This window comes from Herpailurus yagouaroundi, unplaced genomic scaffold, assembly GCF_014898765.1.
Source record: "Herpailurus yagouaroundi ecotype Mexico unplaced genomic scaffold, PumYag 185, whole genome shotgun sequence".
Lineage (NCBI taxonomy): Eukaryota > Metazoa > Chordata > Mammalia > Carnivora > Felidae > Herpailurus > Herpailurus yagouaroundi.
The window spans coordinates 3,666,036-3,684,769 of NW_024412416.1; the positions used below are offsets into that span (position 1 = coordinate 3,666,036).

Below are 18,734 nucleotides of genomic sequence, written 5' to 3' on the forward strand. Positions count from 1 at the left end.
AGAATAGTTTGGGAGGAAGACGAGTTGACGTGTCAGGTTGTGGGTGGGCGGAAGGCAGCTGCAGGGGGCATCCGGGTGGAGGATGTCCAGCGGGTCATTGAACGTGCAGGTACGAGCTCCAGAGAGAGGTTCGGCCAGAGAGAGGTCCAGCACCGCCCGCCCCGCATGGTGGGAATAACAGGGTCTCCTCTGCCTCCAGTCCCTGTGGATGGTCAAGTCAGGGAAACTGCAGGGGCCTGGCTTCCGTCTGGGCCTGCCTCTGCCTGTGTGACCTTGGGTGCACCACTGAGCCTTGGGTTTTCATGCACAGCATGGAGTGGACACTCCCTCTGTCCTCAGGTCACCGTGAAGCCATATGTATCCAGTGTAAAGGGCTCAAAATGTCAGCCATCACTGGCACTGTCCCACAGTGTCATTAGTCCCGTCATTTCTAAGTCCTTTGGGGAAGTGCCACTTGGAGTTTCTTTTCCCTCGGCCCAACCGGATGCCCCACGTGTCACTCTCACCACCTGTCTGTGCCTTCTCCCTCACATAACTAGACCGGAAACATGGCACCATCCACGTTGGCTTTATGTTGGTATCCTCCACAGCACCAAAGACGTTCAAAGCCCAGGTTTGGTTTTGTTTTGTTTTAATTTGAGAGAGAGAGAGAGAGAGAGAGAGCACAGGAGCCAGGGAGAGGGGCAGAGAGAGAGAGAATCCCAGGCAGACTCCATGGTCAGTGCAGGGCCCGATGCCAGGCTCCATTCCATGACCCTGGGATCGTGACCTGAGCCAAAATTAACAGGCAGACACTCAACCGACTGAGCCACCCAGGCTCCCCGGAGCTCAGGTTCTAAAGCCAGTAAGAACTAGTTTCAAACACCCACCTTGTAGCTGGGTGACCCTGGGAGCTCATTTAACCCCTCTGAACCTTGGTCTCCCTGTCTGTAAAGTGAGAATACTGGCAGTGCCTGCCTCACAGGCCTGCAGGAAGGAACAGAGAAGGCTGTGGGAAGGCAGTTTATCAGGGAATCTCAACTCACGGGGGTGAGTAAACAAGGAATTGTTTTATTTATCTAAAGCTCGCCATCAGGCATGTTCTGTCAAACCCTCCTTTCCTGTCGGGGAGTAGCAGCCATGATGGTATGTCATTCCAGTTCTATAACTTCTTGGCTATTTTTGGTTCATCCTCTTTTTTTGGTTGTGATTGCTTCCAACGGTCTTATTTATTTTTTAAGATTCAGTGTTGTTCAGTGAAAAACTACGGAGTCTGGAGCCAGCTGCCAGGGTTGAATCCAGCTCTGCACTTAACGAGCTGAGCGCCTTGGGCAAGTTGCTTCACCTCTCTGTGCCCCCTAGTTTCCTCATCTGTTAAATGGGGATGCTGATGGTACCTGCCTCTCAGGAAGGAGTATTGCCAGGGGTAAGTGAGCCACTACAATTAAAGCTCTCAAAGAAGAGTGCCAAGCTCGCAAAGGAAACATTGTGTAAGTTTGGCTATTATTATACCCAGCCCAGAGTTCCTCTCCTTCTGCGGGGCCGGTGGTTGTGTCTGCTGGCTGTTCTGGTGATCTCTCTCATCCTCCTTCGTTCTCATTCCAGCTTTTCACAACAGAGCCGGCGTTGGGGCCTAGAGGAAGAAGTGGAAGACAGCTATCATCTCCCTTGACCCAGCAAGGGGGACATAATTCCCACCCAGCAATACTGTACTCTACATGGCTTTGATGCTGGCCGGTGGTGCCTTCAGGAGGCCCCAGAGGAGGGCTCCCTTCCGGGCAGCCCCCCTTCGATGGTCCCTTTAGATTTTGGGCCTGTATCTTCCTGGCCAGCTCACAGCATCCTGGTGCAGATCCGATGCTCCCCTCAGTGTGGTCACGGGCTCCCAAACACACGTACCCTCAGCAGGCCAACCCTTAGACCCGTGGGCACATGTAGAATCAATCTCATGTTCCAGCTGGAATGGAAACTCCAGATCAGGGGCCAACAGATGGGGGGGGTGGGTCCCGCCCCCGGTCTCCACCCACGGCTCCCAACACGCAGCTGCCCCCAGCGTTGCTCCTACACACCCCGGGCACCGCGGTGACAGGCTGGGTCAGGGCCCCCATTGGTCCCTGCGTGAGCCAGGAGTGCACCGCACCCCCACCCCACCAGTGTGACAGAGGTTTCCCCAAGCCTCCTTCCCCCGCTTCAAAGACAGAAGTTTCTCCATTCCCAGCTCCCCGGGCACACCTGGCCTGGCGGTCTCTATAGCCATTGTTGGGGGATTGTGGCTGGGGGAAGTGGGGGTGATGCTCACACTTCCTGCCACAGTGTTTCCCCCAGCAGCCCCAGGCCATGGTTCTCTAACCTAGAATGCGGGCACCTTGATCCCTTCATTTCCTACCTGCAACTTGGCTTACCAATTCAGGCACATGATACCCAACACCGTCCTGTGATGCATCATGATGAATATAAAATAAAAGGGGGGGGGTATTACACATTGCTTTTGAAGTATATTTGGGGGAGCCTGGGTGGCTCAGCCGGTTGAGTCTCCTACTTCGGCTCACATCATGATCTCGAGGTCTGTGAGTTCAAGCCCCGCGCCGGGCTCTGTGCTGACAGCTCAGAGCCTGGAGCCTGCTTCGGATTCTGTGACTCCCTCTCTCTCTGCCCCTCGCCCACTCTCTCTCTCTCTCTCTCTCTCAAAAAGTAAATAGACATTAAAAAAAATTTTTTTTTAGTTTAAAGTGTATTTGAATAAGTGAGTGAACAAAAAACATTTAAAAAAGCATACTACAAACCAATATTATAAATACAGTAATAAATTGGCGGTAACTAATAGAATACCAATGAGATATGAAAATACGAGAAATCTAATTGTTTTGTAAATGATATTCAAATAAAGCCCTTTCTCTGTTATTGAATTAGAATGAGCCGCGGCTTGGAGCTGGGGCTCTTGTGCTCAAGATGCCGGTGACTCCGTACGTGTCATCCCAATGCTTAACTTTTTCTGTGGCTCAGGTATTGTTTCAAAACCTCCACAAATACTCCGTGAAGGCTCATGGATCCTGTGAGAAAAGAACTATTATTGCCATCAAGGCTGTGTTCCAGCTGAGGAAACCTGGGCCTGGTTTCTTACTGGAGAAACTTAGCAACTTAGCAACGTCACGTAGCTGGTAAGTGCCAGAGCCTGAGTTTAAACCCACGGAAGCTAGGAAAAAGAAAAAGGAGAAGAAGAAAAAGAAAAGCCCACGGAAGCTGGCTCCGGAGGTCATGCCCTTTGCCACGGCATTATTCTTCGCAGGCAGCACTCCCGTGAGCATTCAGCTTCCAGAGTAAGCCTTTGCCATTTTTATTCCCAATTCGGGGACAGATGGTGGCACCAGACCCAGGAGGGCAGAGCCTCTGAGCTCCGCAGCAAACAGTGCCCCCAGGCCAAAGCGACAAGACCACAGCTCTCCCTGGGCAAACCCGGTTAAGCAGACGTAGGATGGTTTCCTTCCAAGAACGTCTCTCCTGTCCACGTCCTTGTCAGTTTTCCCATCAGGAGAATGGGCATGTGTAATATGCACCCGTGGCAATAGCCGCAAGAACTAATTAGCGCCTGAAATGTGTGTCAAGATCCCCGGCGAGAGGTGCTGTAATAGGGGCAAAGGATTCTCGCATGAGTTCCAGTTTTGCCTCCTGTGGCCCGGTCCTCCCTGGGCGGGAGGTGGTGCCCCGTCTTGTTGAGATCTGATCTCTAAATGCAACTGTGTGTTTTCTTTCATCCAAATGACTGTGCTCATCTCGGGAGCAGCCTTTAATTTTCTTCTTGGAACCGAGGACCATCCTTACTTACAGCAACAAAAGGTCCCTGGGACGGTGAGGTAAGATTTGAATTAAGATACCTTGGCATCCTTCACTCCCCGGCAATTAACGGGCAGCAGGTTTTCAGCAGCACTCACTCTCCTGAGAGCGCCCTTTGTCTCAGGACTGCCTGTCTGTCCTGTTGTCCGTCGTCCCGATGCAGCAGCCCCCCGGCGGCCGGCTGTCTGCAAGGTGCCAGGCAGGTGCACGGCGTGGCGGGGACCTCCGAGGGCCCAGCCTGATGGGGAAGCCGTGTGGCTCTCAGACCCCCGTCTGCGTGGCGAACAGCACATACGGCCGGGCCCCAGTGACTCCGAGGGGCTGGCTGTCCAGGCGGCCCGTTCTCCCCGTGTCTTCCTCACCCTCACCTGCCTCTGGGCCACCGTTGTTCATTATTAGCATCCCTCTCGGAGAAGAGAGAGGAGACAAGAGCCAACCTTTGCTTGTCCGTTTGGCTCCTCGTCAGCGACTCTGGTAAATGTGTAATCTGATGGAACCATGGTCCAAGATGAGAATTTGGACTCCTTCCCTCTCTCTCTGCCCCTTGCCAGGCATGTGAACTCCTGTTGAGGCTTCAAGTCCCAGCCTTCCCCAAGGCCCCCGGGCAAAGTGAGAAGTTAGTCACTCCCTCCCTGGCTGCCAGAGCCCGTCTCCGGCACTGAGAAGCACTCAGCACACCGTGTGGTGCGGGATCACCAGGCCCCGTCTGTCGGCCGGTGCAGGGCGGGGGCGGGGAGGGGTGGGGAGGGGGGCTGCCGGCCTTCCTAGAGCTCCAGCCCCACACATCTGGGCCCCGTCCTTGGCACGTGACTGGGGGTGAGAAATGTGTGCTGAATGGCGCAAATAAACCCGAGTAGACCTGCTTTACCATTTCCCCAGAAAATCAGGAGTTAATGCTTTGAGGGGATTTTTGTCTGGAGTTTTCCCGGGGCTCATTTGCTCGTGGTTTTTAAGAAAACAATGTCACAGAATTTCTAGAGATGGGAAGTCCTTGATCCTTCTCATTGGCTTGACAGATGTCTGTTGACTCTCCATGATGTTGCTAGTGCTGTTTTAGGTGCTGGAGAAGCGGCCACAGAAAAACCCCCTGCCCTCGGGACGCTCACATTCTAGACACGATATTCTTCTCCCCCATAATGTCCTGCTCACTATTCGCCTCTCTAGTCCTTTTCCCTAAAGGCAATGAGCCATCTAAACCGTGTCCAGCAAATAAGCAGAAATGCCCAGGGTGGCCCGCTTAAGTCCCTGCCATTACGTGAGAAGCTTTTTAGGAGACTAGATGTCAGAGGGAGGCGGTGACCTGGGAGCACAGAGGCAGGTGGCGGGACAGGGAAGGTTTGTCCCCTCCTGGAGCACAGTGGCAGCCAAAGATGGCCTCGGGAGGTCGTCGTGATGTCTGGTTCTGAGCGGGGAGGCAGCACAGCAGACTGGCCCAGTCTGCTTCTGCCTGAGCCAGGTCTTTAAGGGGAAGGACACGGAGTTTATCTAAAGTGCTGTGAATTCCCACAGCCTCGGGCAGACCCATATTCCAACGTAAGCACAAAAACAAATTCTAAAGCCAAGTAAATGACTGGTGATGAGCCACAGGTATGTATTATCACCACCATTGCTTTTCCCGGAGAATTCTCCCTGCGAGGGGAGGGGATCCACCCCACAGCCGTGATGTTCCGTCAGCTTTTCAGCAACCGCTTTCGGTGCCTGTAACTGAAACGGGGCCTGGCAGATACGTCGGTTTGCACAGTCCAGAAGGGTACACTTCCCTGCAGGAAGGGGGTGTGCTGTGGACGAGGGGGGCCCTCTGGCCTTGCCGTCCTGAGGGTCAGCTTTTCAGCAACCAGAGCCATGATTGTAAAGGGAGATCTTTGTGTGGACAGGAAGGCAATCGTTTTTGGATGAGCTGACGTGATGATTGAAGTCCTTTTGGCTTTCCTGGTGTCTGGGTGGAAAGGGAACAGGTGTGTGCCTTTGCCAAAAATGACAGCCCACGAGGACTATGGATGCCCCGGGAACAGAGTCCTTCTGTGCCGGCCGTGAATTCCTCAGAGGCTGGGAGGTCTGCGGGTGAAAGCCGTGGGGGGGCGGGTGCAGATCTCTCCAAGACCTGGTTTCTAAGCAGTCGGTGGGAACAGGCGTTGAGAAATGTTTCTACATCTGCCCAGCCATATTCGCCCACGAGGACTACATACCGTGACTTCTGTTTCGGAACAGTCTCCCCTGCTGCTGGCCAACTGAGGGGTTGTGGGCACACAGAGGCTTTCCTGACGAGGCCTTCCGGCTTCGTCCAGAGTGTCTCTGGCCTTGCCCTTTGTCCACCTCTCTCTGAGTGACATCGTATGTGGTTCCCTGTTTCTTCCCGAGGAATGTGTGTGTGTGTGTGTGTGTGTGTGTGTGTGTGTATGCACACGTGTGCCTGTGCAAGAGTGCACGCACGTTTAACCCTCTTTCGTGAGAGCAGCCAGGGCGCTTGCGAAGGCTTTCTCAGTGAGTGTAGAACATTTGGAGAAACTCCACATTCAGGGCGGGCTGTAGACGGGCCGGGCCGGTGGGAGCCCTGAAGGCTTGCCGAGGGACCAGGGCAGGGGTGTCGTGGGCAGCCTGGGCCCCCGGCCAGACCAGGAGGGAGAGACAACCTGGCGATGGGACATTTTTTTCCCCCAAACAGCCTGCATGCGGCTGCATTCGAGACGGCTCAAAGTGACCCGGAGTCGGCAGTCCGCGCTGGGGCACCCGGGGGTGCTGGTCCCGTCCGCCCGCCGGTGGAAGTCCCCGGCACGCTGCTGGGTGCAGGAAAGGGCGTTTCTGCCACTCGGTGCCGTTCGAGCGTGGATGTGGCAGGCAGCCTCGGAATCAAGCTGACACGCGTCCCACGGCATGACAACTGCAGCGTGAGGTTCTCAGGAAGGGCTGAGTGTGTGCATGAGGTCACTGAGCTCTGTTACCGTCTGACCAGCCTCAGCCTGCGTCCCGGTGACACACATCTGCTGACTGGACGGATCGGGGCCTCACGCTGTAGGCTGACTGGTGGGCCACGCTTGAAAGACTCCTGGCGTGTGCCCCTGCCTGCATTTTTTCACTCTTGACCGGACACATATGCTCTGCACAATCAGGACAGTGTTAGCATGCGGGGCCGAGGCGGCTTCCTACACATCTGGCCGGGGCGGGCTGAATCACTTCCCCCCCGGGAGGGTGGCTCCCAGCTCCGTGACATCTGGAGAGTGGCAGGAAGTGTCTGGATTCATCCCAGGATGATTTTTATCTCCACATGCTTTTCCAATTTCATCAGGGCCTCCGTGCTACATTCCAAGTGACATGTCCACATTCGCCACGGACAAGAATGACAGATGGGGAAAAATCGTCTTTGACCCTTGAAAGTCGGTCATGTTTTATGAGGTAAGAGCTTGGGCACAGAAGGTATCGTAGGAGGGAGCCCAGGGATGGCTTGAAATATGGAAGTTACGCATGTTTTAGCTTTTGGACATAGAAGTCCCCTTCCCAAACTACCGGCATATCCAAGCAATGAAAACGGCATTTCTCTTTTGCGTTGAGGCATAACTTACACCGACCAAAAGGCACAGATCTGAAGCATACACCGTGGTGACTTTTTAATTTTCACACAGGCACACGCCCCCCCAGTGCCACCACGGAGGCCGAGGGTTTAGGACCTTCCCAGCTCTCCAGAAGGTTCCCTTGTACCCCTCCCTGTCACCAGCCCACCCGTGAAGGTGCCCCCCCCCCGGTCCCCCGGGGGAGGGGAAAGGGCCCTTTTCTTTTCGGGGTCTTGCCGCTTAACAAACATCTCCGCATACGCGAACGACAGCAGTTTTGTGAATTGCCACAAAGGTGCCCGGGAGGGCCAAGTCGAGGCTCAGATCAAAGGATTTTTGTGCCGCCCGTGTGTCACAGCACACAGGGGTCCTCCTGGACCCGATGTTCCACGACGGAGGAAGAAGTGCTCCCGGAGGAAAACTTTGTCTTTGGCCCTGGGGGAGAATTCGCCGTTTGCTCTCGATTCAGAAAAAGCCAAGGGGATCTTGCAGCTAAACTCCTGCCCTTGCGAATGTAGAGCCACACGCTACACACGTTCTCCCCCCTGCGAGGGACAGCCAGGCCGCGGGCCCAGAGCCCCGGCTCTCTTCCTCGCTGGGCCTCTCCTGGGCCTTGCTCCCGTCCAGGAATGAGGCCCTCCTTGTAGCTTGCTCCTCTCCAGAGAAAACGCTTAGTCAGACCCAAAGCAAGTCGCTGCAGGACTCCAACTGTCCTCAGGAAATACCAGGAGAAAAGGCCGCAGGAGAGAGGATTAAGCCCTTCTGAGTATTCCAGAACCCCGTATCTCAGTTCAGCAGCCGTTGTCATTAGGCGGGTGGACGTGTCCATTCGCCTGACCCGTCGTCCTCTGCCAGAAGCAGCCGCAGCCACGAGGACCTGACCTGGGGTGGACCGGCCTCGGCAACACAGACACAGCTTTCCTTTTATTTTTAGATTTGAGGGCAACCGCTTGGAGGGGTTTTCAGTTAGGTTTGGGGGGAAGCAGGAGAAGGGGGCTCTGGGCGCAAGACAGCGGAGGTGCTAATGGAAGGATCGAGGATCTTGGAGAAGGAGTCCAGAACAAGGTTTGTTTCTGCCTGGGTACGACACTGACCGTCAGCGGGACCTGGACAGGCCACAGCATCTCTGCCCTCTGCTCCCCATCTGCACCATGCAGGCCGATTATAAGAAAGCCTAAACACACAGCTGTTTTGCTTAGAGCAGGGGTGGGGGGTGGGGGAGGCCCACTGGGAACGTGGGTTCTTGAACGAGCGCCTCCCTTAGCTTCTCTAACTCTAGTGTGAGGAGTTGCATTCCCTCACGCTCCCCCAAGGGCCCCCCTCGGCGTTTGGCCACGCTGATGGCAGGAGGCCCTTCAACGGCCCCCCGAGAAGAGGTTCCTTCCGAGAGCGCTCCGAGCCGAGGGCACGTCTGATGGGTCACCGCTCCCTCGCTCACAGGGCTTGGGCGAGGTGGGGCGAGGTGGATAACTTTGAAAACCCCAGGTAGGAGGGCGATAGAGCGCTTTCCACGTGAGGAGGGTGGACCTTTCCCTCTCGGTGGCCAAGTTCGCTGTCTAGTTTATGCCGATTGCCAGCACGACGACTTTGCACGGACTCAACAGTGTTTTGAGAGCCGGTCTTGAGGCGGAACTAGAAGACATTCCCCAGGGAGAACACCCGAATCATGGGACCCTCACTGTCTGGCCGGAGCAGCCCGTGCGGCCCAGCCCTTCCGCACGATGGACTCTAGTCGCTGGGGTGCAGTCCACCTTGTCCGGAAATATACTGAGAAGGCTTTTTTTCAGGACTTTAAAGACAGTATGAAGAATTATACTGTGCTTGGTCTTTTTGCGTCTTGGGCTGGTCTCATCCAGGCACCTCACGTTACTGAGAATTGAACTTATCGTACAAAATGCGCCATGCACAGCTTCCAGAACCATCGCCAGGTGTGTGCGTGCGTGCGTTACTGTGACGCGATGCCCTACCACGTCGGGGCTCCGATGTCCGCGTCCGCTTCTGCACGCTGAGGCCCTCAGCTCTGTGTGGAAAGGCCTCTCACACACTGTTTGAACCCCTTCTTTGGTCCTCGTCTGGGATTTACGTCAGCCTGGTGTCCTTTTCCACGTCCTGTGCCGTCTTCAACACAGATTAGACGGGGAGGTCCCCCCTTCCCGGTTGTTGTTCCCGTATCAATAGCGATGACTGCATCTCTGCACCCACGGCCGCTCAGAGGTCACGCAGGAAGCACATCGTCGTGAACACAATTCACATGGCTCCGGGTAGCCCTCCCTCGCCGGCACTGGCACACGCCGTGAGTTGTGCACACACAGTGCGGACGCCCCCGCACAGCTCTAGCAGTGCCTTATCTTTGTGCCGTGCACACCTTGTCCAGAAGCTCGTTCTGTTCAGCAGTCTGCCTCTCTGACCGCCACTGCAGCCAAGAGGGTTGGGTTGTTTTTTTGTGGGTTTGTTTTTTTTTTTTTTTTCGGTGAAGGGAAGAATGTCTCCCCCACCGTGCAGATACCATCATCCATTTCAGCGAGCTCCCTGTGGCAAGGCCTGGCCAGGAATTTGCTGCTTAGTTATTTTACAGCCACTGCATGGCTGGGGATTGCTTTGTCTGGAGCCATCCGTTACCCACCTGCATCCCCGGTGGCCGGGGACCGTGACTCAGACACGCAAGCGACGTTCAGTGGATGAACGGATGCACTTGGCATCTTTCAGACCTACCCATCTCTGATAAAGTAAGCTTTGGTTCAAAAGGAAGCTGCATCTGATTTAAGGTTTCTTTACAGGAGGAAACAAAATGGCTTGCGTGCATTTTAATGACGGAGAAGCGGGGGGGGGGGGGGCGGGGGGGGGGGAGGCGGGCACTGGAATGAAGATATGTTTCCCACCCTTGAGATTCTTCAAATCATTTTTAATGAGGTGGGTGATCTATAAATAATGTCAACTTCTCTGACTCTTCTCCTCCCGTTTCCTCCCCCTGAAATGTCCTTTCATCCACCCCGTCCCCAACTCTGAGTATCTAATTATGTCTATTATCCAAGACCCACACTCCAAGAAGCCCCCCTTAATCTCCCTGACTCCCTTCATTAAAGTATCTCTGTGGCTTTTACGGAGTTCTGCCCTGCCCTGCAGCCACGTGGCTCCTTGCCCAATCCCCTTAATCTGTGCCACGTAGAAAACTCCTGGAGAGTAGGACCAGGCTCTCCCCCAAGAGATCTTTTTTTAATTAAGGTATCATTGACATACAGCACTATCAAGAGTTTTGCACACGGTAGGCAGCGTGAATGTGCAGGAATGAACAGTCCCAATGGAAACCCTTTTGTGATTCAGAAGTAATTCAAACTAGCTTTGGGGAACACGGATTCCGATTATGACAACCTTCAGTTTCCTCTTTTGCGTATCCAAAAATTAAGATATGGAAAGTCATCTGCCTACCGACTTGTCAATCTTTAGACATATCCATCATAAAACCTATCTTTACATGTTCATAGTTGGACTATTTATAATAGCCAAAGGCTGGAAACCATCCAGATGCCCATCACAAACAGAATGGATAATACACTGTAGGATTTCACACAATAGAATACTACAGGGCAATTATAATGAGCAATCCACAACTATAGACAACGATTTGGGCATATCTCATTAACACGATGTTGAGTAAAAGGAGTCAGACAAAAAATATATATAATTTCATGTATGTTAGGTATAGTAACAGGCAACACTTGTCTTTGCTGTTAGAGGTCAAGATAGTAACTTCCCTTGGGAGCATAAGGACTGGAAGGGGACATGAGATGTGGCTCCAGGGTGCTGACAATAAACCGCTTCTTGAGTTAGGTGCTGATGGCACAGGTTTTCAGTTTGTACAGATTTATTGAGTTTTATGCCTATGACACGGGTACCTTTCTCTGCTACATGCACTGTCCCTGGAGAGCTCTTGGCCTGGATCCTTCTTTCCATGTCAAGAATCAAAAGGTATCAGGATTCAAGCTCTGCTACAGTGTAGTGTGTTAGTTATCTATTGCTGTGTAACAAATTACCACCCCCCCCAAAAAAAAAAAAACCTTAGTGGTTTTAAAGAGCAGACATTTGGGGCGTCTGGGTGGCGCAGTCAGTTAAGCGTCCAACTTCAGCCAGGTCACGATCTCGCGGTCCGTGAGTTCGAGCCCCGCGTCAGGCTCTGGGCTGATGGCTCAGAGCCTGGAGCCTGTTTCTGATTCTGTGTCTCCCTCTCTCTCTGCCCCTCCCCCGTTCATGCTCTCTCTCTGTCCCAAAAATAAATAAAAACGTTGGAAAAAAAAAATTTAAAGAAAAGAGCAGACATTTATTATCTCTGAGCTTCTGTAGGTCAGAAGTCGAGGAACAATTTAGCCAGGCAGTCCTACTCAGATTCTCTCAGGAGGTTGCAGCAAGCTGTTGGCAGGGGCTGCTGTCACCTGAAGGCTTACCTAAGTCTGTAGGATTCACGCCCAGTATGACTTATGCCTGTGGGAAGGAGGCCTAAGTTCCTCACCATGTGAATCTCTCCAGTGGACTGCTTGAGTGTCCTCACAATATGGCGGCTGGTGTCCTCCAGAGCCGGTGAGAAGGAGCGGAAGGAACAGCCTCAGTGTTTCTTATCACTTAGTCTCAGAAGTCCCACATCATCTTTCCTACCATATCTGTTCATCAGAAACAAGTCATTAAGTCCAGCCCACACTCAAGGGGAGGGGAATTAAAGTCCACCTCTTGAAGGAGAAGTATCACAGTATATCCTCTTGTGGATGTATCTTTAAAACCATCAGAGTCCCCCTCCAAACCACAAATTATTTACATCCTTCCCATATGTAAAAAGTCCGCCATCCCCTTCCAAGGCCACCAGAATTCTCACCCATTTGAACATCAGCTCAAAGCCCAGAATCTCATTGTCTGAATCAAGTTCAGATGCAGCTAAAGCTCCTCGGGCAGAGTTCTTTGAGTGCAGCTCCTTACATGCACTTCCCCTCACTATGAACTAAAGATACACGTTATCTGCACCAAACCACCCCCCCCCAAACATATGATGACAGGACAGGCACAGAGTAACCACCATAGATGCACCTGTTCGAAAGGGGGTAAGAAACCGGGAGGTACACCAAAGCCACTGGCTGGTAGCCGTCCTGAAATCCAGCTGGGCAAATGTTGGAAGTTCCTTGTCTAGGATTCAGTCCCATATCTGCTCAGGAGTGATTCTCATGGCTCTCATTTCTACATCTAAATTTTTCTTCCTTTTCCATGAAAGGTGACCTGTGTTTGCAGCTGCATAATTTTGCTTGCTTCTCACCAATAGAATTCTGGGAGTCCAAAGACTTCTTTTCATTTTGTACTATCTCTTTCCCTTTCAGTCCAAATGTGATTTTTTTTTTTTTAAACCAAAGTGAACCTGAGACACAGGCTCTGAGGTGAATGTGCTGCCCTATTTCAAACAAGCGTGTGGACGCCATATCCAACCAATCTCTCTCAACGTGCCCATGAGAACATAGGGAAGTATATCTTTTTTAATTCTCATTGCTGAAAACGAAGACACCCTTGCTTCAAGAAACAGACAGAATCTTGGAGAAACTGATACTAAGCAATAAGGTGGACAGAGCAAAAATGTTATAAATGTACTGTTGTTTTTAGTTCGTGGAGTGATTTTTTTCGGGTCTCAAAACAGAGACCAACAGAAGAAGAAAAGAAAGGATGATATCTGTAGCTTCCTTATCATTGCCAGAAAACCAGGCCACTAGCCTTCTGCCTTTTGGGCACTATGCCTGCCCCACCCCACCCCACCCAGTATAACTTTCTCTACACAGAGAAGGCAGGCAAATGGGTGACACGCACTGGCTATCCTGAGATGTGGTCTCCACAAGTGAGGCAATGGAGACATGAGAACCCTGGTCGCAGTGCATTCTGGGAATTGTAGTTTTTGTGCCCGATAGCAACTCAGAGTATCAAAGAAAGAGCCCAAGAACAGAGAAATTACAGTGGGCCCCCAACACCAGCTAAAACAGATGATCTTCTGAATAACACACAATCGAATACAAAGGTGAACATCTTTTTCCTGAAGACAATCTACATTTCAAAAAAAAATATATAATAATCTGGATCTAATACCCCAGACTGGATTTAGAAACGAGAGAAACAGAGGAGAGGAGAATTTAAGTATCAGGTAACTATTGACCCTAACCATGAAGGAAGCATGGATGAAAGATTTCGGAACTTTAACAGCTTATGAAAGTTGAACCTGGATATACGTTCCAAAACACTAGTGACTTTGGCCAGAGGAATTAATGCACCCAGAAAAGCCAAGAAAGTGTTTAAGAAGTGTAATAAGGTATGCTAGTGGTTCTCAAACAAGTAGGCGTCAGAATCACGTGAAAAACTTGCTAAAACAGTTTGCTAAGCCCCACCCCCAAGGGGCTATAATTCCAGTGGGTCTGGGTGAGACCTGAAAATTGGCATTTTGAACAAGTTCCCAGGTGATGCTGAGTGCCTGAGGACTATAAGAACCACTGAGGTACTAGAAAACGTGTTATAAAATTACAATAACTGATGAATGGATAAAGAAAATGCATATCTGTACGATGAAAACTATAAAAAAGGAACAAAATACTGATTCATCCTAGCACACAGATGAACCTTGGGAACATGACGCTGAATGAAAGGAGTCAGACACAAGCCACATAGCGTATGGTTTCATGTCTACGAAATATCCACAGACAGGCAAATCCACAGAGACGAAAAGCAGATTCACGGTTTTCGAGGGTTGGGATAGGGAGGAAAGCAGAGTAATGGGTACAGGGTTTCTATCGCGGGGTGGTGATGAAAACGTTTAGAAATTAGCGGTGATAGTCGCGTGACCTTGTAAAGATACTAAAACCCACTGAATTCTGCATTTTAAAATGGTGAATTATATGGTCTAGATCTCAGTTTTGAAATATAACCAGGGGCACCTGGGTGGCTCAGTCGGCTAAGTGTCCAAATTTGGCTCAGGTCACGATCTCACGGTTTGTGAGTTCGAGCCCCACGTCAGGCTCTGTGCTGACAGCTCAGAGCCTGGACCCTACTTCAGATTCTGTGTCTCCCTCTTTCTCTGTCCCTCCCCTGCTCACACTCTGTTTCTCTTTCTCTGTCAAAAAATGCATAAACATTAAAAAACAAAATATTTCAAAATCAGAAAGGAGCTGTGCGTGAAACAGTAAGAGTTGTATCGAAAGACTGTTACATGAAATGCTCTTCAGCCATTAAAAAATGTTGTTGTAGAATTAATATTTACTGCCATGGAAAAATGCTCATGATACACTCTCAAATGGAAAATACAGGTTACAAAATTATATATATACTGAGCCAACATTTTGGGTTTTTTGTTTTTTTTTTTTTTTTTTTACGCTGTGTATGTGATGTAGAAGATCCAGAAAGTCATACACCTGGCGTTCCAGAAGGTGTCTAGGTGAGGAGCATAGATGGGGGATTTTTTTCTTTCAGGCTGTTTTTTTCTGCAAGCGCTTTGCAGTGCTCGTGTAATAAGGAAACAATTTTCACTTTTGAAAGCAATGTAACGTACAATTGACGGGGACACTCCATTCTCTCCGGTGACACTCTGATGGACGGGAAATGGAAACCAGGGGCGATGCGTCCACTGAAGGATGAGGCAGAGATGCCTTAGGGGCCCCTCTCTTTCTGCCGGATTCCTACCACGATAGTACAGGATTCTGCTAACCAGAGGTGCTCTGCTCATGAGGCCACTTGGTAACTTCAGGGAGACGGTGCTTCTTGAAGAGTACCCTGTGTTCTTGGAGAAATCTTTATTTCCCTAAATATTTCCTGTGGGAGAGAAGTCAGAGACCCCAGATCACTGGGAAGGTAGGGACATCAGACCTGAACACCTTAGCGGGTGTCACCTTCACTAGCGAGAATGGTTACCGTCGTTCAACACTTCCTGCTTGCCAGGCTCCGAGCCAAGTGTTTTCCACGTATTAGCTCATTTAATCTTCCCAGCAACCCAATGCTCCAGGTACTATTATTATCCCCATGTTAGAATGAGAACCTGAGGCACCCAGAGATGAGGTAACTTGCCTAAGCTCACAGTGTTCAAATCTAAACATTCTGCCTGTAGAGTCTTTATAAGACTTTTTAACAATAGCTTTATACATCCAGGGGCCCCGGGGGGGAGGGGGGCTCAGTCGGGTGAGCGTCTGACTTCGGCTCAGACCTCGGTCTCACCGTTGGTGGGTTCGAGCCCCACATCGGGCTCCGTGCTGACAGCTCAGAGCCTGGAGCCTGCTTCGGATGTTGTGTCTCCCTCTCTCTCTCTGCCTCTCCCTGCTCGCTCACTGTCTCTCTCTCTCTCAAAAATAAACATTCAAAATTTTTTTTTAATATTGAAAAAAAACAGTAAGTTTATGCTTCTGGGTCCAAACAAACTTCTTGCTTCTGTCATTTGGGAAAGTTTCTTTACCTCCCCACGAGGCTCTGGTGTCTCTTCCAGAGAGGGTCAGAGTAATCATTGACACAGTTTGCATCATCTCACATCCACCCACTCTGGATCCCGGAGAGGCAGGGTTCCTTGGACCCCCTAGGTCCTTCCCTGCTCCCCAGTCCCGTTGCCCCATGGGTTCAAGATGGAGGGGGGGCAACCATTGGGCTGTTGGCATGATGGATCCTCATAACACCTTATCCTCAGGGGGTTCAGGACTTGTAAGTCACGTCCCGGGTCCCTCCTGCCGGCTGTGACATGCCGGGCACACCAAGAGCCGGATCCTGTTTGAAATCCCGAGGCGTGGGCAGTGCTCTGGAATTTTCAGGTTTTTTTCTGAATTTTCAGGAAGTTATTTTATTCCGTGACAAATGGGGCCGGGAGCATGGGAGGAGTCCACCTGGAGTGCATGGAATAAGGGAGCACGTTGTCTCCAGAGAAATTCAAAACAATAACAGAACTCGACCTGCTCATTTGTCTGTTTTTGAAGGATGGTTGACACAAAGTCTATCTATTTTTTATCATCTCCATGCACCAACAATTCCAAACAATTTCAGTGGTAAAGGACCCCAATCTGGGTCTCTCCCACCAGCCCCCCCCAAACACACACACCTGGGCATACTGCATACCAGCTTTCATTCCCAGCTTTCTGCCATTTTATTTGTGAGTCATCAACCCCCAATGCCCTGCCTCTTCACTGGGGTTCTTTGTCCCCCAAGTGGTGGGTGAGGAGGGTGGGTGAGGGACATGGGTGATGGGAGAGGGGGAGGGGACTGGCCTTTAAAGGCTGTGTCTGCCCTGTCCGCCCCTGCGAAGGCATCTGGGACACCGGCGCTGGGGAACCAGGCATGGGGCCCAACTTCGACTTTCCCTTGAGGGCAGACATTGTCCCCAACTTGGAGTCAGGCTCATGCTGGGAAAGGGCGTGCCTCTGAGACCCAGCCCTGATGTCCCAGCTTCTGCAAGACATTCCCTGTGCCCCAAGGCAGGGTTAGTCACTTCCTTCTGGAGGAACTTCTGTACACCCCTTTGTTAGAGCACTGGGCTCGCTGGCTTGTGCGCTTAGATCACCCCACTCTGCGGGGAGCTACCTGAGGGCAGGCGCTTCCTAGTTCTTCTCTGTCCCCCCAGTTGTAACAGAGGGACGGACACACAGCAGAGGCTCAAAACTGCTCAGTGACACCGAGAAGAGAATCACACGCTGTCCTCCTCTTTCCCTGTGAAACCTGTCCGCTACGGGTTTGCAATAAATACGGGCTAGGGTGAGGCCGTCGTTCATTCATTTGTTCCGCGTGTGCTGGTTTATTCTTATGCAATTATCATTACGGTAAAGTGGCGTTTGTTTTTCTTTACAGTCCTTGACCCGAGCGGGTTCATTTGTGAAAGGCGTTAAACGGCAGAGCTGACGGAGGGATGGCAACTCTGTGCAAAGCGGGGACGGTTCTGGAAGGAGATTCAGACATTCCACACGGGAAGCTAGCGCGGTCCGTTCGCTCTGTGGCGTCTACGGAGACCTGCTGAAGGAACGGAACCTGCCGGTGTGCAGGAGGGCCGAACCTCCTGGGAAGGGCTGCGTCCCAGCCACCCCACCGAGGCTGGCCGCCATCAGGGCCCGGTCGGGGCCTCGGCGTAGTAAGGGAAGTACTTACTAACAACGGGTGGGGATGGGCTGGAAGGAAAACGTGATAGGACTCGTTCAGCCTTGTCCAGGCCACACCCAGTGTAGTCAACGACTTCTGAACCCGGAGAACGTAAAGGAACACAGTGGAGCTTGGACCGAGGGCTTTGAAATAAAAATGTCAACTCGCTGCTGCGAGTGTGGCCCAATCCCGTCCTCTTCCAGAAGAGAAATGCCCCACGTGGCCAGGCTGGTCCTGAAAAGGAGCCCCGTCCTACAGACACCGGACTGTTCTACTGAAGGAACAGCCTGCCGGTCTGATCTGCTTCCTCCCCTTGAAACAGAGGAACCGGGACTGGCTGACCCGCTAGAGCTGTGTCAGCAGGAATCAGAGGGAATCCGTTTTCTGCCAGGATGGAATTGAACCTCCACAGGCATGCGCTGTGGCGGCATCTAAAAATACGTTTTCTAGGCGCCTGAAATGTAAACGCAGGTAAAATAAATAAAAGCCAATTAACAATAGCATCTGGGGAGACACCGCTTGGGGAAAAAGAGAGGGGAACGTAGGGGAAATCCTTGGGAAGTACACAGCCGATGGCTTCCTGAGGCCCGGCTTTGACATCTTCTGAGAACCTTCCGCGGCCTCGCAGGCAATGTTAGCACAGGTGGGGTTTGCAAACCCGTATCCCATGGGCCAAATCCGGCCCACAGCTGTGTTTCGTTGGCTTCAGTGGCGTGTTTGTTTTCTAAAAGTGGAAAATCTGCCAACAGGACGTGTGTTTTCCAGTTTACCGCGGTCCTCACTACTCCCAATTGTCTTACACAGGCTTGTCACCTGGCCTGCCAGGCCTCTGTGGCCATGATGCCCTGGACTCCAGTTCTCAACCTTGGCTGCCCGTTGGAATAATGCAAGCGGGCTTTGGAAAATACCCGTATTTGGGTCCCACCACACCCCTCACCCCCCACCCCCCTAGAGATTCTGATTTAATTTACCTGGAGAATAGCCTGGAGGGCAGTTTCTAACGCTTCCCCAGGTGATTCTAATGTGCAGCAAAATTTGAGAACCGCCCAGGGCATTTTCCACCAGGCACTGTTTATCCCCAGATTGACTGGTCTCCTTTACCTAGGGCTGGGCCTCCTGGTCATAGAACCACCAACGTCACCCAGACCCTTGAAGCTGACCTTCTCTGAAAGGGGTCCAGGCCAGACTCCCCAAAGGATCCCTCACCACTAGGAAGATAACGATCTCTTTCGAAATGATGAATTTAGGGCCCACTCTTCCAGAGCTTCTAAT

General features: G+C 51.7%; 1 long non-coding RNA gene across 3 annotated transcripts; it reads left to right on the top strand.

Moving 5' to 3' along the window:
• Positions 1-1,074: 1,074 nt before the first annotated feature.
• On the top strand, positions 1,075-17,962 carry LOC121042314 (uncharacterized). 3 transcript variants are annotated; one of them, XR_005796102.1, is made up of 4 exons: positions 1,083-1,405; positions 2,983-3,830; positions 7,094-7,200; positions 17,178-17,962. It is a non-coding gene; the product is annotated as an uncharacterized LOC121042314 (long non-coding RNA). The 3 variants fall into 3 exon arrangements; XR_005796103.1 differs by lacking the exon at positions 7,094-7,200 and having other exon boundaries at positions 1,075-1,405; positions 2,983-4,284; XR_005796104.1 differs by lacking the exons at positions 2,983-3,830; positions 7,094-7,200 and having other exon boundaries at positions 1,149-1,405.
• The last annotated feature ends 772 nt before the right edge of the window (positions 17,963-18,734 follow it).